Source organism: Papio anubis, chromosome 10, assembly GCF_008728515.1.
Source record: "Papio anubis isolate 15944 chromosome 10, Panubis1.0, whole genome shotgun sequence".
NCBI classification, from domain to species: Eukaryota; Metazoa; Chordata; class Mammalia; order Primates; family Cercopithecidae; genus Papio; species Papio anubis.
In genome coordinates, this window is record NC_044985.1 from 69,294,694 (window position 1) to 69,319,659 (window position 24,966).

Below are 24,966 nucleotides of genomic sequence, written 5' to 3' on the forward strand. Positions count from 1 at the left end.
TTATTATAAATATAGTATCTCCATATATAACAAATAAAAGAATTAAATGTAATCATTTTGTCTGCGTTCAAGCAAATTGTAATCTAATTGGGGAAGGAAAAATATTAATTGAGAGAAATTTTAATTAATGTCTCACTTTGTTTCTTCAAAGCAAATATATATATTCATTTTTATACATTTATAACAGAAGAATCTAAAGATCTACATTTAGATTTTAAAGTAGGTTCGTACAAAAAGGGTATGCCAAACTATGTGTATAATGTGGAGAAAAAATAATTCAGTGGCTATATGGGCCATTCACTTAGATGTGATGAAGGAAGAATTCCTCTGTTAAATGTGTACAGAATGTAATACATGCTTAATTTTCAAGAGTAAAAATCTATATTATTCAGTGGCATTTCTATGGTTTCACTAATCTTTTTCCACAGTCTACTTTTTTTTTCAAAACATATATGGTGAAGAAATAATTTGGGGCTATTTTTTAGACAAATCTAATTGGCCACAAAAAAATTAAATCAAGGCAATAAAAGAAATAATTTGGGGCTATTTTTTAGACAAATCTTACTAGCTACAAAAAAATTAAATGAAGGCAATCATACAGCTATGTTTTTGCAATGCAGTGTGACCCAGTAAGCACATGAATGCAATATGTTCTGAAAATAACATAAATAATTAAATTATCCGTAAGACTTCATCTTGTCCCATTAAAACATTGTAAATACAAAGTGTGGTTTAACTCTAGATCTTTGTCAGTTAAAACTGTATTAACCTCTATTAATTCAAATTTAAGTGTTTTCTAGATGATTAGGGATCATAATATAGAATACTAAGTAACACTATTTCTTAAATATATACTAATTTTTGGAAGTATTTATTATGCACAGGTTTAAATTCAGTAAACTTATACTTTTAGATGTCAAAAATGCAATTACATTGTATTTATTTTAATAATTTAAGTATCATATATGTTAAAAAGTTGAGTTTTTCAATCATTTCAAATAATTAAGAAAAATGTTTCTCCCAAGAAACCAACAACTCTGAAATGAGCAGCCTGTGTTCTATCTTCTCAGAGATATTCCTTACAGTAGAGTAGAAATAATGCTATTTTATTAATCTAGTAAATATTTCATTTTGAGTTGACTGTCATGATTGTTCACAGTATATTTTCTTAAAGAGCTGTGTGATATTCATTTTTGTATATCGTAATGTATTTTAATTGTATAAAATAAATAAATCATTTACAGATGTAGTAGTAGTAACCATGCTGTGTTGGAATAATTGTGGAAGTAATAGTTGTCAGATTTTTTTTTAATACAGACGGTTTCACCATATTGCTCAAGCTGGTCTCAAATTCCTGGGCTCAGGCTATTACCCCAACTTGGCCTCCCAAGTTTGCATGAGGCACCATGTCCATCCAAATTGTCAGGTTTTGCACTTTAGGGAAACTTTACGTTTTAACTCACAATGTGTCCATCAGTGATTTCGTTACTCCATATTCTATTTTATTTTTACCTGCAAAGCATAGGAATGGAATTAAGTAATAGATATGATTCTTCCCAACTCTAAAATTTTAAGATTCTAAGACTTTAAATCAATTATTTTTATTTCAAATATTTGGTGTAACATTCTTTTTATATATAAAAATATATATATATTATTTCTCCTTTTTTATCTTTATTTATTTCCTCATTTCAATAGGTTTTTGGGGAACAGGTAGTGTTTGGTTATATGCAGAAGTTCTTTAGTGGTGATTTCTGAGATTTTGGTGCCCCCATCACCTGAGCAGTATACACTGTATCCAGTGTGTAGTGTTTTATCCTTCACCTCCTTCCCCACCTTTCCCTCAGGTCCCCAAAGACCATTGTATTATTCTTATGCTTTCGCATGTCATAGCTTAGCACCCACTTACGAATGAGAACATATAATGTTTGGTTTTCCATTTCTGACTTATTCAGGATCAGTATGTACTTTGAATAATGATCTCCAACTTTATCCAGGTTGCTGTGAATGCCATTATTTTGTTCCTTTTTATGGCTAGGTAGCATTTCATTTCTTTTTATGGAAGAATTGTGATGTGTGTAAATATATATCACAATTTCTTTATCCACTCCTCGATTGATGAGCATTTGGGTTGGTTCCATATTTTTGTAATTGCAAATTGTCCTGCTATAAACATGCATGTACATTTATCTTTTTTGTATGATGACTTATTTTCCTCTAGGTAGATACCTAGTAGTGGGATTGCTGAATCATATGGTATATCTACTTATCTACTTTTAGTTCTTTAAGGAATCTCCATACTGTTTTCCATAGCAGTTCCACTAGTTTACATTCCCACCAGCAGTGTAAAAATGTTTCCTTTTTACCACATCCACACCTACATCTATTATTTTTTTAATTTTTTGATTATGGTCTTTCTTACAAGAGTTAGGTGAAATCACATTGTGTGCAAGCGTGATTTGAATTTCCCTAGTCATTAGTGATATTGAGCATTTTTTCATATGTTTATTTGCCATTAGTATGTCATCTTTTGAGAATTGTCTATTCATGTCCTTAGCCTGCTTTTTGATGACATTGTTCACTTTTTTCTTGCTGATTTATTTGAGTTTCATGTAGATTCTTGATATTAGTCCTTTGTCAGATGTATAGATTTCAAACATTCATTACCACTCTGTGGGTTGTCTTTACTGTGCTGATTGTCTCTTTTGCAGTGAAGAAACTTTTTAGTTTAATTGAGTCCCTTCTATTTATCTTTGTTTTTGTTGCATTTGCTTTTGGGTTCTTGGTCATGAAGTCTTTGCCTAAGCCAATTTCTAGAAGGGTTTTTTTAAAAAATGTTTTCTTCTAGAATGCTTGTGGTTTCAGGCCTTAGATTTAAATACTTGATCCATCTTGAGTTGATTTTTGTATAAGATGAGAGGAGAATCCAGTTTCATTCTTCTACATGTGGCTTACTAGTTATCCCAGCACCATTTGTTGAATAGGGTGTCCTTTCCCCCCACTATATGTTAATGTTTGCTTTGTCAAAGATCAGTTGGCTGTAAGTATTTCGCTTTATTTCTAGATTCTCTATTCTGTTCTATTGGTCTATGGACCGATTTTTATACCAGTATCATGCTGTTTTGGGAACTATGGCCTTATAGCATAGTTTGAAGTCAGGTAACGTAATGCCTCCAGACTTCTTCTATTTGCTTATCCTGCTTTGGCTATGCAGGCTTTCTTCTGGTTCCACACGAACTTCAGAAAAGTTTTTTTTTTTAGTTCTGTGATGAATGATGGTGGTATTTTCATGGGAATTTCATTTAATTTGTAAATTGCTTTTGACAGTATAGTCATTTTTACAATATTGATTCTACCATTCCATGAGCATGGGATGTGTTTTCATTTGTGTCATCTGTGATTTCTTTCAGCAGTGTTTTGTAGTTTTTCTTGTAGAGGTGTTTTACCTCCTTGGTTAGGTATATTATGTTTTTCTTTTTTCAGCTATTTTAAAAGGGATTGAGCTCCTTTTTTGCTTTTTTTTTTTTTTTTTTTAAGATGGAGTCTCACTCTGTCGCCCAGCCTAGAGTGCAATGGCGTAGTCTTGGCTCACTGCAACCTCTGCCTCCCAGGTTCAAGTGATTCTCCTGCCTCAGCATCCCTAGTAGCTGAGATTATGGCCCCCCGCCATCATATCTGGCTAATTTTTGTAATTTTGTAGAGATAGAATTTCACCATGTTGGTCAGGCTGATCTTGAACTCCTGACTTCAAGTGATCCACCCACCTTGGCCTCCTAAAATGCTGGGATTGCAGGTATGAGCCACTGTGCTCAGTCAGGGGTTGAGTTCTTGATTTCTCGGTTTTATCTCTATTGGTTTATAGTAGAGCTACTGATTTGTATATATTAATTTTGTATCCTGAAACTTTGCTGAATTCATTCATCAGTTCTAGAAGCTTTTTGGAGGAATCTTCAGGGTTTTCTAGATATATCATCAGATCATCAGCAAACAGCAACAGTCTGACTTCCTCTTTACCGATTTGAATGCCCTTTATTTCTTTCTTTTATCTGATTGCTCTGACTAGAACTTCCAGTAATATGTTAAATGGAAGTGGTGAGAGTGGGCCTCTTTGTCTTGTTACAGTTCTCAGGGAAACGCTTCCAACATTTGCCTATTCAGTATTATATTGGCTGCGGACTTGTCATAGATGGCTTTTATTACATTAAGGTGCCTCTTGTATGCCAATTTTGCTGAGGGTTTTTTATCACAAAGAGATGCTGGATTTTGTCAAATGCTTTTTCTGCATCTGTTGAGATGATGATGTGATGAACAGTTTTAATTCTGCTGATGTGGTATATCGCATTTATTGACTTGTGCATGTTAAACCATTCCACATCCCTGGTATGAAACCCACTTGACCATGGTTGATTATCTTTTTGATATACTGTTGGATTTGGTTAGCAAGTATTTTGTTAAGAATTTTTACATCTATATTCATCAGTGATGTTGGTCTGTAGTTTTATTTTTTGTTATGTCCTTCCCTGGTTTCGGTATTAGAGTGACACTGGCTTCATAGAATGATTTAGAAGTGATTTCCTCTTTCTCTCTCTTGTGGAATAGTATCAATAGGATTGGTACCAATTTTTCTTTGAACGTCTGATAAAATTCATCTGTGAATCTGTCCTAGACACAAGTGTCTTGTCCTGGACACTTTTTTGCTGGCAATATTTTTATTACTATTTCAAGCTCTCTGCTTGTTATTGATCTGTTCAAAGTTTCTATTTCTTCCTGGTTTAATCTAGGAGGGTGTAAATTTCCAGGAATTTATTTACCTCTTCTATGTTTTCTAGTTTATTTGCCTACCACCTGAATGATCTTTTTTATTTCAGTGGTATCAATTTTAAATATGTCCTGTTTCATTTCTAATTGACTTATTTATATCTTCCTTCTTCTTTTTGTGGGTAATCTCACTAATGTGCTATCAATTTTATTTATCTTTTCAAATTGTCAGCTTCATCTTTCATTTATCTTTTGTATTATTGGTTGTTTAAATTTTATTTAGTTCTGCTCTGCTCTTGGTTATTTTTTTTTCTTCTGAAGAGTTTGGGTTTGGTGTGTTCTTGTTTCTCTAGTTCTTTGAAGTATAACTTTACATTGTCTATTTGTGCTCTTTCAGACTTTTGGATGTAGGCATTTAATGCTATAAACTTTCCTCTTAATTCTGTCTTTGCTGTATCGCGGAAATTTTGATAGGTTCTGTAACTGTAATCATTCAGTTAAAAGATTTTAAAACTTTCTATCTTGATTTTGTTGTTGACCCAATGATCATTTGGGATTTAAATCCCATGAATTTGCATGGTTTTGAGGGTTCCTTTTGGAGTTGATTTCTAATTTTATTTCACTGTGGTCTGAGAGTGCTTCCTGTAATTTTGGTTTTTTTACATTTGTTGAGACTTGTTTTGTGGCCTATCATATGGTCTATATTGAAGAATGTCCCATGTGCTGATGAATAGAATGGATATTCTGTAGTTGTTAGGTAGAATGTTCTGTAAATACCTGTTAAGTCCATTTGTTCTAGGGTATAGTTTATGTCCATTGTTTCTTTGTTGACTTTCTGTCTTGATGACCTGTCTAGTATTGTCAGTAGAGTATTTAAGTCTCCCACTACTATTGTGTTGCTGTCTAACTCATTTCTTAGGTCCAGTAGCAATTGTTTTATAAATTTGGGAGCTCCAGTGTTAGGTGCATATACATTTAGGATTGTGATGTTTTCCTGTTGGACTAGTTTTTTTTATTATTATATTATGTCCTTCCCTGTATTTTTAAACTGTTGTTGCTTTAATGTCTGTTTTGTCTAAAATAATAATAGTAACTCTTTCTTGCTTTTGGTCTCCATTTGCATGGAATATGTTTTTCCACCCCTTTATCTTAAGTTCATGTGAGTCTTTATGTTTCAGGTGAGTCTCCTGAAGACAGCAGATACTTGGCTGGTGAATTTTTACCCATTCTGCCATTCTGTATATTTTAAGTGAAGTATTTAGGCCATTTATAGTCAATGTTAGTATTGAGATGTGAGATGTTATTCTATTCATCATGATATTTGTTGCCTGAATGTCTTGGTTTTTTGTTCCATTGTGTTGTTGTTTTATAGGTCCAGTGAGATTTATGCTTTAATGAGATTCTATTTTGGTGTATTCTGAGCATTTGTATCAAGATCTAGAGCTCCTTTTAGCAGCTCTTGTAGTTCTGGCTTGATAGTGGTGAATTCTTTCAACATTTGTTTGCCTGAAAAAGACTGCATCTTTCCTTCATTCATGAAGTTTAGTTTCAATGGATACAAAATTTTTGGCTGGTAATTGTTTTGTATAAGGAGGCTGAAGATAAGACCCTCGTACCTTATAGCTTGTAGGGTTTCTGCGGAGCAATCTACTGTCAATCTGATAGATTTTCCTTTAGAAGTTACCTGGTGCTTCTTCCTCACAACTCTTAACATTCTTTCCTTTGTCTCAACTTTAAATAACCTGATGATTATGTGCCTGGGTGATGATCTATTTGTGATAAATTTCCCAGATGTTGGCCGGGCGCGGTGGCTCACACCTGTAATCCCTGCACTTTGGGAGGCCGAGGCGGGCGGATCACGAGGTCAGGAGATCGAGACCATCCTGGCTAACATGGTGAAACCCCGTCTCTACTAAAATACAAAAAATTAGCCGGGCGCGGTGGCGGGCGCCTGTAGTCCCAGCTACTCGGGAGGCTGAGGCAGGAGAATGGCGCGAACCCGGGAGACGGAGCTTGCAGTGAGCCGAGATGGTGCCACTGCACTCCAGCCTGGGCAACAGAGTGAAGACTCCGCCTCAAAAAAAAAAAAAAAAAAAAAAAAAAAAAAAAATTTCCCAGATGTTCTTTGAACTTCTTGTACTTGGATGTCTAGACCCTTAGCAAGCCTGAGGAAGTTTTTCTCAGTTATTCCCTCAAATATGTTTTCCAAACTTTTAGATTTCTTGTCTTCCTCAGGAACACCAATTATTCTTAGGTTTGCTCATTTAACATAATCCCAAACTTCTTGTAGGCTTTGTTCATTCAAAAATTTTTTTATTTGTCTTTGTTAGATTAGGTTAATTCAAAAGCCTTGTGTTTAATATCTGAAGTTCTTTCTTCTGCTTGTTCAATTCTATTACTGAGACTTTCTAGTGATTTCTTCTTGGTTTGGATCCATTGCTGGTGAGCTAGTGTGATCTTTCGCGATTGTTAAAAGACCTTATTTTGTCATATTACCAGAATGGTTTTCTGGTTCCTTCTCATTTGGGTAGACTATGTCAGAGGGAAGATCTGAGGCTCAAGCATTGCTGTTCAGATTATTTTGTCCTACAGGGTGCTCCCTTGATGTAGTGCTCTCCCCCTTCCCCTAGGGATGGGGCTTCCAGAAAGCTAGACCCTTCTGGGTCTAGCCACCCAGCAGAGCTACTAGGCTCTGATTGGTACTGGGGAGTGCCTGCACAGAGTCCTGTGATGTCAACCATATTCAGGTCTCTCAGCCATGGATAGTAGCATCTGTGTCAGTGGAGGTGGCAGGGAAGTGAAATGACTGTGAGGGTCCTTAGCTGGAGTTTTGTTTGTTGCACTAGTTTTGTGTTCATTGGCTGCTTGCCTGGAGGTGGTGTTTTCAAGAGAGCATCAGCTGCAATTGTATAGAGAGGATCAGGCAGTGGGCAAGGCTCTAAAGCTCTCAAGAGATTACATCTTTTGCTTTGGCTACCAAGGTGAGTAGAGAAAGACCATCAGATGCAGACAGGGTTAGGTGTGTTTGATCTCAGTCTCTCTTTGGGTGGTGCTTGCTGCAGTTGCTGTGGGGGATGAGGGTGTGGTTCCCAGGTCAATGGAGTTACGTTCCCAGGGGGATTATGTCTGCCTCTGCTGTGTCATGCAGGCTGGCAGGGAAGTGAAGGAAAGCCAGCAGTTACAGCTCCCATACAACCCAAAGGCTGGTCTCTCTTCCACTGTGTCCCACCCCTAACAGCACTGAGTTTATTTCCAGGCAGCAGTTGAGCAGGACTGAGAACCTGCCGCAGACTACCAGCCTCCTGGCTGAGAAAGCAAACAGGGATTTCAGGTTTCATGCCTCTCTACCTGCCGTGGTTTCTTTGTTGCATCTGCACTCCCAATTCACCCCCTCCTTCGAGTTCTGTCCAGGAAACTTTAAAATTATGACAAAGTTCAGGTGGAAATCTTTTTCTTCCTGTGGTCTTTTTCTAGTTCCTCTGGCGGCCCTCTCCAAAGGACCTCTGAGGGACAAAGTCAAAAATGGCTTCCCTGGGGACCAAGAGAGCCCACAGCGCTCTTTCTGCTACTTCTACTGCTGTATTTCACTCAGCTCTCTAAATTTGTCTCAGGTCCAGGTAAGGTCAAATCTTTCTGCCATGATCTGAATCTTCAGTTTCCCTAGTGAGCATGTGTGTTCAGAAGTACACAATGCCCCTTTCACACTTTGAGCAGTCACAAATTTTCCGCTGTCTCTTGGGGCCCACAGGAGCAATCCACTTCCTTCAAAAGGTGTATGGATTCTCTCAGCTTTCCTGGTATGTTCCTGTGATGGTTCTTGGAGCAAAAGTTCATGATGTGAGTCTTCACACAGTGCTCTATCCATCCAAGTGGGAGATGCCAAAGCCCATACGTTTTTGAGCAGATTATTTATTATGGAAAATGGGAAGAAGTCTAATTTATGTATAACTAGAATTCCAGAAAGAAAAGAGAAATGATTGTGGCAGAGGAAAAAAGGAGAAGGAGAAGGAGAAGGAGAAGAAGAAGAAGAAGAAGAAGAAGGATCAAAACCTTAAATATCATTAAAAAAATAATATTACATATTCAGGAACCCCAAACACTTTAAATAAAAAGAAAATGCCACCTTAACACATTATACGAAATCCAAAATCAAAGCAAAAATCTTGAAAGCAACCAGAGAAAAATATATATGTAAGATACCAAAGATACAAGTAAAGCTAACATCATCAAAGCAATGGAGGGCAGAGATAGTGGAATGCCATTTTTTTAATTTCTAATTTTTTTAAAAAAACATTTGACCCAAATTTTTATATTCAGTGAAAAAGTATTTTTTAAACATGTAGAATAAAAATAATTTCAAATAAAAACTAAGATAACACAATGCCAACAAACATGTATTACAAGAAATGCTAGCAGATGTTTTTACATTCAAGGAAATATTACCAGACAGAAAAACCAAATATTCAATAAGAAATAAAAAAGCATGAAATAGAAAATGTGTAGATTAATATATTTTAAGACCACCTTTGTCGCCTACTCCATATTTCTTTAAAGGAACTATGACTTTTTAATGAAATAATTTCATTGTTTTATACAAACATGCTATAATATATGTATATTTGTGTGTGAGTGTGTGTGTGCACATGTAAAACTACAGAACCAAGCACAAACAATGAATTACACTGGTGCAAGGTTTTTATATCTTATATGAAAGATAAAATATTAACTAAGTAGACTGAAAAATTAAGGAACTGTAATTTAATCTGTGGAGCCATCGCAAAATTTACAGAGGTAGAGCTAACATAAAAGTGGAGAAATTATAGTTCAATTTTTAAATACTTCCACTCAATTAACATAATAGAAGACAAGAAAGAAAAGAAAATGGAGAGCAAAAACAGAAGGAAAACAGAAACTAAATAGCCCCTACAAAACCAGAACCAGACAGACTCCCGTAGACCACGTGTTCCTTCACTGCACCCCTGCCAATAACTCTCTCTATTCCAAAAACTTTTTGAGTATCTATATTTCATTGTCTAAATGCAGTTCTGCAAATATGGAATAGTCAATCATGAAGGCATATCATCCATAGATAGCTCCTAACATGAAACTCGATTTTAATTATTCCAAGTGAGCTCACTATATACCACAACATCCTCTCAGGCAAAAGTACTCCATGCCTTACCTAAGCACTTGTTAAGGTTTCCTGGCTCCACTTATATTTACATACTGCAGGCCTCACCTAACCTGACTTCTCGTGCAGCTTGCCTGGTTTGTCTCATATGGATTCCATAAAGAGCCTTTCTGCCTCATTCTCACGCAAATACCAGGAGGGGTGACACTACAATTTCTTTGATAAAGGATGTATTTTATTCATGTATTTTGTAATTCTCAATCAGCTGTAGACTGACACTTTTGTAAATTACCTGAATAGTATTTCATTTAAAAAATCATTTTCTTTTGAATTCACATTTTATATTTTATGTGTAAATTCTGCTTAAGTTTTTTGATTGCTTCATTTTTCAGCATATTTCTGAAAATGACAGACTATGCTATAAACACTTCACTATCAATTATGGCTAATATATTCAATATATCAAATTCAATATATCAGGGATCATACTTCCCAGTAAAACTAGAACAACCCTTCTTTTGGTCTTTATATCTTCAGCATCATTTTCATTTGTATGATTTGGCTAACACTACTGTCATTTTCAGAAAAGTGTATCTTTTTTTAAACAAATAATTCCAGTGAAGCTTTCTTTATCTTCAGTAAATTGAAATTAAAATCATTAATATCAATTTTGTAATCAGTAAATTGAAGTTAAAATCATTAATATGAATTTTATAATTTTAATTTAGATAATCATCTTAAATTATGTATTAAAAAGCAGATGATTTAATTTAAAAGACTATAAATGAAGTTATTAAAATTAAAGTTTATGATTACCTAGTTTTTATATAATTTTGCATTGAAATTTGCATCAAAATTTAAGCAAACTTTAAAATATCAAAATTATAAAACTGTTCTTCTATCCATGACAACTCACCTTATGAGTTTATCTACATCTAAATTGGCCTATATGCTGTTCAATATGATGTCTCCAGTAATTATGTGCTGACACGCTTTGTTGTTTATAAACCTGAAATACACAAATCTGCACCACATTCCTGTAGTATTGTCCTAAATAATTCAGTCACATAATTGATCATAATTTCCAACAAAACTAAAGTATCCCTGGTGTTCTCAAAACTCTCTATACTGAGCCTTGTAAAACCTATGGTCCATTTATCCAAAAGTCCTTTATACAAGTAGGACAATCCTACTCACAGCATCTCTTAAAACCAGAAAAAGTTAAAAAACAAAATTAGAAAAATCTGATTAAAGGGCCACTCTGTACTATTTTTGTAACTTTTTTCTAAGTTTACATTATTTCAAAATAAAGTACTAAATATTTGTTGTTCAAAAATTAAATTCCAAGAATAATAAGAATTTACTATAGGTGGAATATATAATATCCCATGAGAGGCTCCATTTGTTCCTAGCTTACAATGATATCAGATGAAAGCAGATAATTATTATGAATCAAATTACTTATTTTCTTATAGAACCCTTCTGAGTCTTATCCTAACATGAATTGAATCTCTGTTTTATTCCCAAGATTTTTCAAGTTGAATTTTCTCTAGCTTACTTGAGTAGTAGTGACTTTCTGCTAGACAAACACATTTCTGTAAGTTTAACTAGTGGTAAATTGTACATAAAAACTTTCCCTAAATAAATTCTTCATCAACTAATGAACCAGCCAAAGTGACATCAATTTGATGTTCATTTTCAAATAATAGTCATGGTAGTTCATCAAAGCTATTGTAGTTGCAGCATCTATGGTTGAGAATAACCAGAAACCTTACTTACTTGGCTGTAAACCACAGCAAATCAATATATCCTTTATAACACTATGTACTGTCTCAGCAAATTTCTTATTGTATCTAAAATGATAGAATAATATATCAGAATATCCAGGGACTTAAAGTTAGCATTAGGAATATACTACACTTGACACTGCACAGCAGCAGTATCCTGTTATCATTTTTTAATGTGTCTTAGAGTTATTAATTATTGATATTTATAGGTTGACAGCTGTAGGTTTTAAAGAATAATTTCATTTTCTAAATAATACAAGTAACAAGTGTGTGTATTCTGAAGTAATAGCTTGTAAATACAGTGCATTAATCTGATTAGACTGGATTGTGATTTGTTTTCTTGCTGTATAACTACCAATAGATTAAACTCAAAATATTGGATACCTTTAAATGTTGAATAATTCTGAGCCTATAAAAATTTTGAGAAAATTAGAGAAAAGAGCTGTCTGGTATGTTAAACAGCATACGTATTTCCTTTCTGGGGGTGTTATCTTTCTCCTTATAGCAACACTCAGATTAAGATATGTCAGTTGTTAATGATATGAATAATTTGATGTCAACATATAGACTCTGGGAATGAAAAGTAAAGAATGTCACTAAGGCACATGTTGTGTCTTTTTCTCTTATAATAAATCATGTGACGTGCTCTTAATGTTACACTCTTTTATTCAAATTCTGTTTGAAAATTATATTGCTCACTTATAAGGAATCCTGGGGAAGAAACATTGGAAATAATATAACAAACTCTCTGTTCTCAAAAAAAAAAAAAAAAAAAAAAAACCTTTCTGTATAAGAAATTCCACACTACAAATAAATATTGTTAATTTAGGAAATACTTGACTGCCAACATTAATGTTTCATTTGAAGAAGTATTTACTGTGTAATATATTTTCTCAAGCATAGAATTATTGTTTTAGTTTGTCCTAAGTACTATGAAGAATATTTAAGCTTGATATTATGTTGTGGTATGCATGTAGATATATATTTATAAATGTAAGCTCTACTAATTAGTGTTAGTAATTATTTTAAAATAAATTTTTATTGTATAATAATTGCAGATTCACGTAAGGTTTTAAGAAACAGTAGACAGCTTAAGCACTTTTTATCCAGTTTCCCCAAAGGTAAATCTTGCAGACCATAGTACAATATCAAAACCAGGATATTGACATTGAGATGGTTTAAACACACAGGATTTCCATTAATCCAGGGTCATTTCCTGTTACCTTTTATAGCCATACACACACACTTCTCCACTCAAACTACCCTTAATTGCTGGATAACCATTAATCTTTTTAACATCTTTGTAATTTTGTCATCCGAAAATGTTAGGCAAATGGAATCACAGAGTACTTAATCTTTTGGGATTTGAATTTTTTAATTAGATTAAATTCATGGGACTTTATACAAGTCATCATTTGTATCAGCAGGACATTCTTTTTCATTGCTGAATAGTGTTTCATTGTATGGATGTGCCACAGTTTGTTTAACCATTCATTATTTGAAAGACACCTGGAATTTTTCCAGTTTTTAACTATTATGAGTATAGCTGCTATAAACATTCATGCATAGGTTTTTGTGTGGACATTAGTTTCTGTTTATTTCTGTCAAATGCCCAGGAGTACAACTGCAAGACTGAATGGTAGCTGCACATTTAGTTTTGTAAGAAACTAGCAAACTATTTTTCATAGTGGCTGTACCATTTTACATTCCCACCATCAACGTGTGAGTGATCCAGTTTCTTTACATTCTGATTAGAATTGTATATTGTCACTATTTTTTAAAATTTTAAGACATCTGATAAGTGTGTAGTGATATCTGATTATATCTTTGTCTTCACTCCAATGACTAATGCTGTTGACATTCTCTTATGTACTTATTTGACATCTGAATATTTTCTCTAGTAAAATATGTGAATGTCTTTTGCTTATTTTTAAATTTTATTTTTAAAAACTTTTAATATTGAAATTTGGGAATTTTTTGTATATTCTAGACACTAGTTCTTTGTTAGATATGTGGATTGCAAGTACTTCCTCCCACTCTGTGTCTATTCATTCTCTTTGCAGTCTTTCAGAGAACAAATGATTAAGCTTTGATAAAATTTAATTTACTAATTATTTTTATGTGAAGTCTAAGAACCTTTTCCTAACCCTAAATCTTAAAAATTATCTTACGAGGCTTCTTTTTGCTTTGGAGTTCTGAAGTTTATATTTTACACTTAAATCCATGAGATCCACTATCCATTTCAAATTAATTTGGGGGTATTGATCAACTTTTTATTTTAGCGATGGAGTCTTACTCTCTCACCCAGACTGGACACAGTGGTTCAAACATGGCTCAGTGCATTCTTGACCTTCTGGGCTCAAGCTGTACTGTTACCTCAACATCTCAAATAGTTGGGACTACAGATGTGTGCCACTACAAGTGGCTATTTTTTAAAATTATTATTTCTTTTTAGAAGAGACAGGGTCTCACTAAGTTGCCTAAGCTCGTCTCAAACTCCTGGGCTCACGTGATCTTTCCACCTTGGCATCCCAAAGTACCAAAATTACAGGCACTGGCCACCATGTCCAACCCTGATTAACTTTTAATAACATTTCTATAAAGCTGAAATGGAAAGATAATTAAAGCCAGTGAAAGTATTTTTTAAATATGTAAATTTTCACATAATACAAATTATATAGTCTAAAACATAAAGATTAATGATTCAAAAGGTTGACAAGAAAGCTATTTTTGTTTATATAAAGTGATTTTTTTTTTTTTTTTTTTTTTTTTTTTTTTGGTGGGGGACAGAGTCTCGCTCTGTCTCCCAAGCTGGAGTGCAGTGGTGCAATCTCAGCTCACTGCTGCCTCTGCCTTCTGGGTTCAAGCGATTCTTCTGTCTCAGCCTCCTGAGTAGCTTGGGCTACAGGCATATGCCACAATGCCCGGCTAATTTTTGTATTTTTAGTAGAGACAGGGTTTCACTATATTGGCCAGGCTGGTCTCAAACTCCTGATCTTATGATCCACCCACCTCAATCTCCCAACGTGCTAGGATTCCAAGAGTGAGCCACCGCGCCTGGCCTATATAAAATGAATTTTATCATGAAAAGTACTTAATGTATGGTAGACATTTTTAACAAATTTAGCATGAAACCTGTGTTTGTAACCTCCTCAGGAAATGTTAATGCACACATGTAAGAAACTTGAAAACCATGCTATTCTATTTGCACACACTTTCTGTTTGACTAATGTAAAGCTTTCTTAAGGAGTTATTATGGGACAATTAATGATATTGTAACTGAAGAAATATTAAGACTGTAATGCTCTTTTTAAAATTGTAATTAATATCTGTTTAAAATTGAATTTGGGATTTTTGGTAAAGATTCTGTGACTTTAGGATTTTGCTCAGAGATAAAGAAAGCTTAAAATATCACCCCTTCCAATTTTACAACTAAAAATGAAAGAAAGTGTTAACAAAAAATAATGAGATATATGGAACAAAAAGAACTCTATTTTCTAAAAGCAATCTGCCAATTGGGGAAAGTATTTTCAGTTTGCACCAAAGACTGTATCTCTTTTATTTTCTACAAAAAGCAATCAGCAGATTGGAGAGACAGAGCCTCCAGTGTAAAATAAAAGCATGCTTCCAGCGAAGTTTGGAGTGTTAGAGATTATAAAGGCAAAAACTACAGGACAGGAGAAGGCAGTTGGAGGAGGAAGGAACAGGGTCTTCACTGGATGACCTTTAAGTCCAAAATCACTAGTTTCATTTCATTGGCTGGTTCCAGGTGGTTTGTTGGTTGGTGCTAGGTGGTCTGTTGATAGTCAGTTGAAAAATTTACCACTGCAGCTGTTTTCAGAAACTTTGACTTTATTGCAGAAAAACAGATTTCACAACACTTTCTAAGGACATAGACAGTGTGACAGTTCCCTCACTCTGCAATGGCATTTTGGTTCTGCTTTTACTTTTGAGCTACAGGAGTCCATCTTGTCTGTTAACTGGGAGCATATTTCCACAAAGAAAGAATGAATGAAAGAAAGGAAGGAAGGGTAATAATAAAGTAGAAAATAGCAATCTTAAACCCAATGAAATCCTAAGGTCACAGGGCAACCAGATTCTAAGGAGAGACAGGTTCCTGCAGAAAGATTCAAGATAAAGTCAAATAAGAAGATGTCAGCTTGCTTAATTGGTTAAGTGATTAAGAGTTAATTGATTGTTCAGTAGTGAGAGAGACTGGATCTCCTACAGGATTAGGTGTCCACCCCTTTGAATGCAAGGACTTTTTTGTTTACCTGTGGTGGCAGATATCATAAAAATTATGCACAGTAGTTTTTGAGCTCATCAGCTATTGTTAGTGTCAGTGTATTTTATATGCAGCCCAAGACAATTCTTTTTTTCCCAATGTGGCCCAGGGAAGCCAAAAAAATTTTTTCAGAAACCCTATCAGGTGCTCTCAGAAAAAATTGAGAGCTTCCTAATATGGTCTCCCTTGTAGGTTAGACCGGGGACGAAGAAAAAGCAGCCGCTATGGTAGTTTCCACAAAACATCATAACCTGTCCCGTCTATTTTCCAATGGAACAAATGTTTTAGTGTGTGGTAGGAAGGCAACAAACAATTTGCCATTGAAGCACTTAAGAAAATCTGCTGTAGCTGGGAGACATAGGGCTGCCAAAATCAGAAAATAAAATGCAAGTGACACGGCTCCTGTGACTGGAAGAAGACCAGGGTCCTTTGCCTTCTGCTGATTGAGATAAAACGACAGGGACACACATGGAGTGTTTTAAGGCATGGAGAGTTTAATAGGCAAGAAAGAAGGAAGAAGCTCCCTCATACAGGAGACAGAGGGAGGAGGCTCCAAGCCAAGAGAGAAAACCTTGAGTGCAGAGGGAAAAACAGTGGGTTATATTAGGAGGCCGGAGGAGGGGGCGTCTGATTTGCATAGCGCCCAAGGGATTGGTTTGACCAGGTATGTAATTCACGTAGCCTGGCAAAAAACTGACCCTTCCACCCCAGCCTTTTAATATGCAAATGCAGGGTGTCATGATGTCCCGTACACCTGGGTTTATCTGAGGGTGATCATGATGCTTGGCACCCAGGGTGACAAGGAGAAGAGGGAGGGAATCCCTGTATTGGATGGACCCAGTTTCTAAGGGCTGACATTTGCAAATCAAAGCTTGCCTGTCAAGCTGCTTTTCTGCTAGACAAGAAATGTTTCTGGAGCTGCTTTAAAAAAAAAAAAACAAAAAACCTTACCAAGGACCCCTTATCCTCTCTATCTGCCTAAAATAATTTCTTAAAAACTTCTATAATACAAGTAAACTAAAAATATTTCACCCCAAAGTATGCATTTTTAATATATTTCAGGATGGCTATGCAGAGGGCCTATGGACAAGAAAACCCTGCAAAGTTGCCATTTGTGAGAGAAATTTGCATCTCTAGAGAAAATCTGTATCAATGCAACAGTCAGGCTTTCTTTGACGCCCTTGCCCCATCCAAATCTAGGGAAGATTAAATGAGTCTGATAATTTGAAAATCTGACAGAGAACATTTACCATAGTCTACCATCTATTCTTTCTGAGGGCTGCTTCTTGTGAGGTTTCATCTGCCTAACAAGGCCACCATTGCCCATACTTTTCCTCTTCTCCCTCCTGTAACCTATGTTGCCATGCTCTAAGCCATTATTCTTTCTGTAACCTCAAGATGGTATAAAAGCATCAACCGTTTGGACATTACATTTTTTTTTTATTTTGTATAACTTTCATAATTCTATGTATATTAAAATATTTGTGTGCCTTTATTCCTATTAATCAGCTTATTATCAGTATGTTTTACAGATTTGAATTGTCACAACTTCAGGGGAAACATTTAAACTTTCCTATACGATACACAGTTAAAATTTTTTAAAGTAAAATTTAAATTTTAGGGCAGCTGTGATGGCTATCACCCGTAATCCCAGCACTTTGGGAGGCTGAAACTGTTGTAGGTAGTTAGGCATGAGCAGGACAGGAGAGGGCTCTCTCCCAACCCACAAGAAATGTTGAGAGATGGTTCAACAATTATCACATTGCCTCTCTAAAAACGATAATTCAGCAGCACCAGACAGAGGCCATTTCCTGATGTTCCATACCTGTTAACATTAAAACGTTAATTGACTGCAGGCGCAAATTCCTGGGCGTGTGTGTTAAGAAATGAAAATGGTGAAATATGATCTTCTGGGGGCACACTCTACTACTAAAGGGAAGAAAGCCTGAGATGGGCATGTGTATAACTCCCTAAAAACACTGTGCATGCTCAGTTCCAAAGGAAAGCATTGGGCATACGTGAAGCCCACCCTAAGGGAAGAATTGTGGAAAAAAGGCAAGCTTATTATAGTCCTAGGATCATGGTTAAATGGATTACTTGACCTCTCTTTAACCTTCACATGCCCGCCTAATATTGTTCCTAATATCCATGGGGGTAAGGATAACATTATTCCCAATATCAAGGGACTGCACACCACACCTGTGATATTGTTCCTAATATCCAAGGAGGGAAAGGATGATATTGAGAGACAGGACTTGCTGGATTTCCTAGGCTGACTAAGAATTCCTAAGCCTAGCTGGGAAGGTGACCTCACCCACCTTTAAGCACGGCGCTTATAACTCAGCTCACACTGGACCAATCAGGTAGTAAAGAGGGCTCTCTAAAACACAAATTAGGCTAAAAGCAGTAGGTGAAGAAATAGTGGAATCATCTATTATCTGAGAGCACAGGGGGAGGGACAGTGATTGGGATATAAACCCTGGGCATTCAAGCCAGGAGTGGGCAACCCCCTTTGTGTCCCCTCCCATTGTGTGGGAGCTCTGTTTTCACTCTATTAAATCTGCAACTGCACACTCTTCTGGTCTGTGTGTGTTCTGGCTCAAGCTGAGCTTTTGCTCACCGTCCACCACTGTTGAATGCTGCCGTCGCAGACTCGCCATTAATTTCCACCCCTCCAGATCCAGCAGGGTGTCTGGTGATGCAGCAAGGCGCCCATTGCCGCTCTGGATTGGGCTAGAAGCTCGCAATTGTTCCTGCGCGATTAAGTGCCTGGTTTGTCCTAATTGAGCTGAATACTAGTTGCTGGGTTCCACGGTTCTCTTCTGTGACCCAGGGCTCCTAATAGATCTATAACACTCTGCATGGCCCAAGTTTCCATTGCTTGGAATCTGTGAGGTAAAGAACCCCAGGTCAGAGAACAAAAGGCTTGCTACCATCTTGTGAGTGGCCACCACCATCTTGGGAGCAGCCACCACCATCTTGGGAGCTCTAAGAACAAAGACCCCCAGTAACATTATTACTCCCAATATCACAGGGGCTATACACTCCCCCTGAGATATTGTTCCTAAAATGCAGAGAAGGGAAGGATTTTGTTAGATTCAATATCGCAGAGGGTGGATACCCACCGTGTGATATTGTTCCTCATATCCGGGGAGGTCAGGATAACATTACTACCAATATCAAAGGGACTGTACACCACACCCGTGATACTGTTCCTAATATCCAAGTGAGGAGAAGATGATACTACTCCCACTATAGCAGGGGGTGTACACCTCCCGGTGATACTGTTTTTAATATTCAGGCGGAGAGAGGATGATATTACTCCAGATATCTTAAGGGTATACACACAATTTGTAATATTGTTTCTAATATCCAGAAATGGAAAGGATGATATTACTCCCAATATCAAAGGGGGTGTACATCCACCCAGTAACATTGTTTTTAATATCCAGGGGTGAAAATATCCAGGGTCTACAAAATATCTCAAGCACTGGTCTTAGGTTGTATGATAGTGATGTTACATTCAGGAGCAATTTGGGGAGTTTCAGACTCTTGCAGACGGAGGTCACATGACTCCTAAATAATAACTTATAATCTTGGAGCTAACTTATTAGTCCTACAAAGACAGACTTGTCCCCAGGCAAGAAGCGGGTCTTTTCAGGAAAGGGCTGTTACCAATTTTGTTTCAGAGTCAAACCATAAATAAAATTCATTCCCAAGGTTAGTTCAGCCTACACCCAAGAATGAACAAGGACAGCTCCCAGATGGAGTTCATTAGGTCTGATTTCTTTCACTGTCATAATTTCCTCAGTTCCAGTTTTTGCAAAGGCAGTTTCAATGTTACTTCTGTTTACAACAAAATGTAGAAAATGAAGCCAACACCTGATATAAATAAGAAACTTACTTATACAAAACTATGAAATTGTTCCAAATAGATTTTATTATATTTGTGATGATAAAATACACCAACATTGATATTTTAATTTACAATTAGTTAACTTACATATTATAATTTTTATTACATTTATTTTATCATTAGGCAGAAAATATTTTCAATCAGTTGTGAATTAGCTCTAAATTAGCTAATTTCCCTGTTTTATATTTTCAATAAAGTTTCAGGAACAGGTTAAAAAATGTGGCATTAAAGTCTTGTAAAGTCTCACTCCTGCTCTGAAATATTCATATTACTTTATAATTTCTTTTAAAATTTCTTCACAAACCCTTATATAATTAGTAAAATGGTATGAAGCTAAAATATGCAGCACTCAACTCTTATAACCTGACACTTTTAAAGATCTCAGGCTAGTTATTCTGTAGAATGTCTCCTAACTAGGTTTTTCAGATATTTTTTCATGGTAAATTCAGGTTATGCATGTTAAAATGTTTGAAGAAAATGAAATATTTGAATAATTATGGAAATAATTGTATATGGGCCTTGAACTTTATTAGGTGGCAAATAATTTTGACTTGTTCCCATGTTGTTGTGGTTTCCTTTGATCACTTTGTGAGAAGGTATAAGTTACTCTTTCCCCTATATATTTAATGAGTTCTCTTCCCCATTGTATTAGTTCATTTTTACGCTGCTAATAAAAACACAGTCGACACTGGGTAATTTATAAAGAACAAGAGGCTTAATGGACTCACAGTTCCACATGGCTGAGGAGGCCTCATGATCATGGCAGAAGGTGAAAGACACAGCTTACATGGTGGCAGACAAGAGAGAACTTGTGAAGGAGAACTCTTCTTTATAAAACCATTAGATCTTGTGGAATGTATTCACTATCATGAGAACAGCATGGGAAAAACCTGCCCTTCAATTACCTCCTACTGGGTCCTTCCCACAACACATGGAAATTATGGGAGCTACAATTCAGGATGAGATTTGGGTGGGGACACAGCCAAATCATATCATTCCACCTCTGATCCCTAGCAAATCTCATGTTTTCACATTTTAAAGCCAATCATGTCTTCCCAACGGTCTCCCAAAGTCTTAACTCATTAGCATTAACTCAAAAGTCCACAGTCCAAAGTCTTATTTGAGACAATACGAGTCCCTTTTATTTATGAGCCTGTAAAATCAAAAGCAAGTTAGTTACTTCCTAGATACAATGCGGGTACAAGTATTCGGTAATACAGCCATTCCAAATGAGAAAAATTGGCTTAAACAAAGGGTCTACAGGCCCCATGCAAGTCTGAAATTCCAGCAGGCCAATCAAATGTTGAAGATCCAAAATGATCTTCCTTGACTCCATGTCTCACATCCAGCTCATGCTGATGCAGGAGGTGGGTTCCTATGGTCTTGGGCAGCTCTGCCCCTGTGGCTGTGCAGGGTATAGTTCCCCTCCTGGCTGCTTTCATGGGCTGCCATTGAGTTTCTGTGACTTTTGTAGGCAGAGTGCAAGCTGTTGGTGGATCTACTATTCTGGGTTCTGGAGAACGGTGGCCCTCTTCTCACACCTCCACCCGGCTGCACCCCAGTAGGGACTCTGTACGGGGGCTCCGACCCCACATTTTCCTTCTACACTGCCTTAGCAGAGGTTGCCTATGAAGGCCCTGTCCCTGCAGCAAACTTGTGCCTTGGCATCCAGGCATTTCCATACATCCTCTGAAATCTAGGTGGAGGTTCCCAAACCTCAATTCTTGACTTCCATGGACCTGTAGCTCAAAACCATGTGGAAGCTGCCAAAGCTTTGGCTTGCACCCTCTGATGCAACAGCACAAGTTGTACCTTGGCTCTTTTTAGCCATGGCTAAAGCAGCTGGGATGCACAGCACCATGTTCCTAGGCTGCACAGAGCAGAAGGGCCCTGGGCTCAGCCCATGAAACCACTTCTTCTTTGTAGGCCTCTCGGCCTATGATGGGAGAGGCTTTTGTGAAGACCTGTGACATGCCCTGGAGACATTTGCCCCATTGTCTTGGGGATTCATATTTGGCTCCTAGTTACTTATGCAAATTTCTGCAACTTGCTTGAATTTCTCCTCAGAAAATGAGTTTTTCTTTTCTATTGCATTGTCAGGCTGCAAATTTCCTGAGCTTGTATACTCTGTTACCCTTTTAAAACTAAATGTTTTTAATAGCAACCAATTCACCTCTTGAATACTTTGTTGCTTAGTAATGTCTTCCACCAGATATCTAAATCATCTCCCTCAAGTTCAAAGTTCCACAAATCCCTAGGGCAGGGGCAAAATGCCACCAGTCTCTTTGCTAAAACATACCAAGAGTCACTATTAATCCAGTTCCCAACAAGTTCCTCATCTCCATCTGAGACCACCTCAGCCTGGATTTCATTGTCCATATCATTAACAGCATTTTGATCAAAGCCATTCAACAAGCCTCTAGGAAGTTTCAAACTTTCCCACATTTTCCTATCTTTTTATGAGCTTTCCAAACTGTTCCAACCTCTGCCTGTCACCCAGTTTTTGAGTCACTTTCACATTTTCAGGTATCTTTACAGCAGTGCCCCACTCTACTGGTACTACTTTATTGTATTAGTCCATTTTCAACCTGCTGATAAAACATACACAAGACTGGGTAATTTATAAAGAAAAAGATATTAATAGACTCACAGTTCCACGTGGCTGAGGAGGCCTCACAATTGCAGCAGAAGGTGAAAGGCGTATCTTACATGGTGGCAGACAAGAGAGAATCAGTGCAGGGGAACTCCTCTTTATTAAACCATCAGATCTCATAACACTTACTGTCATGAGAACAGCAGAAAAAGACCTTCCCTCATGATTCAATTACATCCCACTACTGAGTCCTTCCCATGACACATGAGAATTGTGGGAGCTGTAATTCAAGATGAGATTTCAGTGGGGACACAGCCAAACCATATCACCTATATATTATGTGTTCCTGTATATAATTAATTTACAATAGGATTGTAACAGTGAGGAAAATTTAACAAAGCTGACTCTATCTTGCTTCTAACCTTGCAAGCTAATTGGCCTTTACTTATTTCTGCACATAGGCCAAGCCAATTATAGGAAGAATTTAGTTTATACTTTAACTTTAAAGGAAGGGTAATGATAGTCCCTTCCCAAAATTAACCCTCAAGGAGATATGGAGGGTATGCAACACAAATGACAATGTTACGCTGAAGATTTTCAGGAGCATTGTGACCTGACCAATGCTTAAGAATTTTTGCAGCCTCCTTGGACTGCTGCTGATGCCCAGATATCTGTGGCCTCCAGTCACCTACTGAACTTAAAATCCCTTTTTGTTCCCTCTTCCCCTAGCATAAAAAGAAACTAAACTTATGTTAATTTAAGATTATCTTATCAGTTTGCTGGCTTTCGGAAATAAAGTTGCTTTCCTTGTCCCCGCACCCCCTCTCTCGACTGATTGGCTATCATGCAGTGAGCAGTGCAAGTTTTAGACTTAAAAACAAGGATCTTTGAAAGTATATAAATATTGTGTCCCTCATAGAAACTTTCAATTTATTTATTTATGTGAGTGATTTCAGTTTGGACTCATAATTTCTAATTTTAGTCAATAAGTTTTAACCCATCATTATCACCGAGAACACATTAAAGGACTGCTATTATGCCTCTCTGCAGTTTTCTGTAGGTTGCTTCTATTTTGTAGGTTGCATGGATCAAGAGTTTACTAAGTGCATGAAGGTGAAAAAGTAGTGATTTGGGCTGACATTCTTGCATTACTCTTTTTACGATTTATTCCTGCTTGCTTTTCCTCCCAAAAGCATTTACCTTTTCTTTGTTTTTCCAGTCTCATGCTATTGTCAGAATTCTGTTGACTTTTCTACCTTTTAAGCAGCAGCTCTATGCTGAGGCTCTCTCCCTGGATTTACCAAAAATAGGCAAAAGCTTCCAGAGAAGAAGCCACTGCAGAAAATCTACCCACTTGCCTGCTGTTCCTTTCTCTCTGAGATCTTGGCCCATAAGTTGTTTGCCTTGGCAATTCTATGTTGCACTCAAATAAATGTTTGATATTGATCCAAATTTTCTAGGTGTTCTCAGCAAAAGCATTGTTGTGCTGCAATCCACATTCTAATAGATGAAGAGTATTTTTGTTTAAGAAAGATATAGATAAATCATGTTCTCTGGCAAGTTTAGATTTTAAAAAATCAATATTTTAAGTGAAAGATACACACATATTACTTACCTAAAACCTAATAAAAATGAATGTTAGCTCATGTATATGATGATTCCACACATAAATGGGACTATAAGAAATTAACCAATTGAGGTTACAGTTGAGTTTTCCTTAGGAAACGGTTTGTGTTAAATTTCCTGACACAGAAATGGACATTTGACATTCTAGAATTTTACTTTAAAATCTCTTTAATCTTTATCCTTTAAAGACAGATGCATCATATGTTGGAAAAACTAAAACAAAATTAGCAATAATAACCCAATTACATTTAATTTTTCTCCACCCTCTAATCATATTAATCCAATGATTAGTATAAATTGATATCAAAGGCTGACAACTATTTTCTGGAACATATTAATAAAAACATTTATTATGTGTAAGATAGTCAGAGATTATCAACAAAATAATCCCATAATATTAACATTAAAGAGAAAGTGATGATTAAAATAACCAACTTTGTCACCATCAGCTTCTGGTTATATATTTACTTGAGATGTGATTATCTATATGTCTTTATATAATTTTCAGTTGAGAAGGAACCTACGAAAATATAATCCTCCTGATCTTCAACTGTATCAGGTTAAGACTCTTAATATAACTAGTGCATTGATATATCAGACTTGGGATTATAATAATATTTGTGTTTCTTTGGGGATAACTCAGTCAATTGAAGTTCTGTATGAAATTCATTTCCAAATTGCCAGTTCCAGCTCACCTGCACCATGAACTTGCAGACCTTTGAGTGTTTAAAATAAATGTTATTTTATAAATTTTTATTTGGGAGACATTTCAGTTGAATAAGGAAATCAAGTTACATGAAAAACTATTAAGAACAGTAATCTATAAAACCAGATAAATATGCAATGCAATTCTCATTTATTTTTATACCA